Below are 3,585 nucleotides of genomic sequence, written 5' to 3'. Positions count from 1 at the left end.
GCACAATTAAAAAACAATGCAATTGGTATAATATACAACAAACTGTAATAAAAACAACGCACATACAAACAATGCAGTAAAAATTAGATTACAAAATCAGAACTCACAGTAGAGATGGTATCATACATACAACCAACCAGAAATAAAATAAATAAAAAATAAAGAGCAATGCAACTAAACAGTACAATGTATGCAATCACAGTAACGATAATGTTGTTTGCTTTATAAAAAAACCACACAAATATCAGAGGGGGAACAGATTGTTCCATTGTAATGTATCCAATAAATACACCACACCAATAAACATTCTTCAGAATATAGCATTATTAAAAGTGAATATAGAAGTAGAGTTGGATTTATACCCCGCCCTTCACTTGGAGTCTCAGAGTAGCTTACAATCTCCTTCCCTTCCTCTCCCCACAACAGACACCCTGTGAGGTAGGTGGGGCTGAGAGAGCTCTTTCGAGAACTGCTCATGAGATAATAGCTGAGAACTGTGACCCAAGGTCACCAAGCTGGCTTCATGTGGAGGAGTGGGGAATCAAACTTGGTTCTCCAGATTAGAGTCTGCGACTCTTAACCACTATGCTAAACTGGCTCATTTCTTTTTAGACCTCAAAGCTTGAGGAAACTGTTGTTTGTGTATCTTATGCTGAAACTGCTTTTCACATGTTTAACTAAAACAGAGACACCAATTTAAGCAATTAATGGTATGCCCTAGATTGGACTTGCTAAACTGTATGATTTATGGAAGGAATTTCATCTGCATGGATACATCAATGCATATCTGTCTTGTTCCAGTTGAGATTTCCTGCAAAGCTGATGTCACTCCAAGTTTCAGGTCCTGCTACACAAGCTAAATCTGTTTATGGATAAAGAAGCAGAAAATTAACTCTAGGTGTCCAGTGGGATAGTATTGTATAGTTTTTCTTAGTAAATTGATACCCATGTATACATAAACAAGAAGAGAATTTTGGCAGGCTGAAATAAATATACAGGTTTGTATAGGCTTGTGAAAATTTAGGCCCTTGTCATTTAATTTATCACTTAATGGTAGAAAGGGTTAATGTAAATTGGGCATTACTGCCTTTTATCTGCAAGGTTAGGCATAAGTGTGTACCAACTAAATCATTTCCTTCTGCTCTATTATAGGTTTCACATGTGCAAATCCTCACAAAAATCATTCAGCAAATTAGCAAAATAGTGGGAGAGCCATTGGGTGGTCACACACAACCTGATATTTGATCACTCTTTCTCTCATTAGCATATGCCACACCCCCTGAAATCGCCAGAAGTGTGTCATAAGGCCATACACCCCACCCCCAACGGTCCCAGCCGCCGCCACCGGCCTTGCAGCTCCACTGCCGAGCCCAATGAGGGGTCCGGCGGTGGACCTGCGAGGCCGGCGGGAGTGCAAGGAAGCCCCGCGATGGCCCTCCCTGGCCCCAGGCAGGCAGGGGTGGGGAGAGGCAGGGAGGAAGCAACTTACCCTCCCTCTTCTCCTGCCTCCTCCTGGCTGAATGAGGGCCGGAAGCCGGGCAGCCGGAAGCAGGGGCGGGGCTTCGTTATGTGCCCCGCCCCCCGTATCTCACCCGGGGGAACTGCGATCCCCCCCGAAATGACCTCTGCCTTAAATCCATGGAAGTGAGAATAATTCAAGTGACCCATGTGTTTCTTAGTCTCAGCAATGTGTAAACTTTTACTTTGGCATTTCAGTAGCAATTGCCTCTCCTCAGATCTTTCTGCCCACCTACCATAGCTTCCACATTTGGATCTTGTCTAAGTGTTTTGTCTTACACTGATTTCTATATAAAATGTATGCTTTACCTAGATATATAGATTGGTTGATACATTTATATACATTGCACTAATAACAGTATTTATGAATAGGTAACCTAGGGTTCAGTTTGCATTGGGGCTTACTCAGAGCAAGGCTGCACTGGCAATTTCACTGGCCACTGCTATGGCAAAGAATGTGGTTCTATTATGTATCAGAGTGACTCAGATCTATTTATTTTGAAATACAAGTGAGTTGCTGAAGTGGCAGGGGAGTGAGGTGGGGGCGTATGTCAGAACTCAAGTGAATAGAAAAGTTTATGCATGAGGTTTTAAAAATCAGTACCAAGATATAAAAACAGGAGGAGAGAGCATTATTTCATATCCTTCTGCTCAACAGGATAAATCACTATGTTTAAGAAAATTTCACTTTTAGTAGAAGCACCATGATAACTCTCTTTGTAATGCCATAATATCCTAGGTGATGCAAAATACAAACGTTTGGGAAAGAATTACAGGCATAGAACAAAAATTGGAAGTGGGGACAAGCAAGGGGAGATGATTAAACATCTGGAGACAGATTTCTATAGTGGTCAGTCCTTAATCTACATGGTGGAGCTGCACTGTGGCAAAACTCTGACCAAAGAGTCATGGAGAAATTTGCTGGAAGAAGCAACTATCAGTTGCTAATCTTCACATAATTTTACAGAACACCTGAAAATTTGAGAATGAAAATGACCTTTAAGGGTGTGGGTCTATATTAGCATTTTTGCAAGTGCAAGGATTTCTGTCCAAGGTGCATGACTTTCCTACTTCCCCTCAAATGCCCTTCAACTCCTGTTCCTGGGAGAAAGGGGATCCTAGGAACAGGATTTCGGGGGGCAGTTTGGGCTGCTACAGAAGGGGGGAAGTCACGCAGCTTGGAGAGAAGTCCTTCCACCTGCAGAAATGCTAGTCTGGTTCTAAGCCAAGGTGCTGATTGATGTTAGGGCTTGTTCTAGGTATTTGTCTTCCTTGGGTACAAGCTTGGCCTTTCCCCCCAGTTATGCATTCCCATCTCTACCCCACAATATGCACTGCTGCTTTCTTCCTCCTCCAAGAACCTCTGCTACTTCTTCTCCAGTCGCTCCCCCCCCCCTACACATGGACACATGCCCTTGGGACTTTCCCAGTCTCTTGGCTCTTGCAACCTACAGCTTATCTTTTTCCCACTCTTACCACACCCACACATTACCCTCCCACACGCACAAACATGGACATTCTTCTAAAGGAAGGTTAAAAATAAGCATGATGCAGGTGCCTAATGACTGAGTAAGGTCCAATGTCCTCTTCTTCCAAGGACTGCCTGAAAGCTGGCTCGAAGAGGAGGAGGAGGCTATCCACCAACCACTTAGCATCACCCATAAGCCTTGCTGGAGACAAATGTCCCAGCTGGTCAATGAGTAATTAAGACAGGAAAAGATTCTGAGGCTTCCCCATCCTTAGTGTCTCAGGGGAAAGAAGTAGACAACTTTTTGTTTACTAGTTTATTGTTTTTAACACTCTTTAAGAATGCCCAAATTGTAGACATGCTGACACTTCTCCAGTGTTCAGTTTTGTTGCTGAATCAAAAGCTGACGTTAAGTGTAATGGATGAAGATCTTTTGGCTGCCTTTCCAAAGAGTCCAGAAACCTGGAGAGCTAAAATCATACTCTGAAAAGATCCTTCGTAGGTGTCAAGAGGATTCAGTGTAATTTTCGCCCCTTTGTTAGAGTCAGGTAGTGCTGCGTCTTTCCTGTATGCATATATTTCCATACCAACTTGAAAGA

General features: G+C 42.8%; 1 protein-coding gene across 3 annotated transcripts in view; it reads left to right on the top strand.

The window, feature by feature from the left end:
• SLC6A6 (solute carrier family 6 (neurotransmitter transporter), member 6) overlaps nt 1-3,585 on the top strand; it is a 71,748-nt gene that overhangs the window by 29,880 nt on the left and 38,283 nt on the right. The window lies entirely within an intron of this gene.

This window comes from Gekko japonicus, unplaced genomic scaffold (assembly GCF_001447785.1).
Source record: "Gekko japonicus isolate JY-2015 unplaced genomic scaffold, Gekko_japonicus_V1.1 scaffold12, whole genome shotgun sequence".
Classification (NCBI taxonomy): Eukaryota; Metazoa; Chordata; class Lepidosauria; order Squamata; family Gekkonidae; genus Gekko; species Gekko japonicus.
This window is presented reverse-complemented; position numbering and strand designations above follow the sequence as displayed.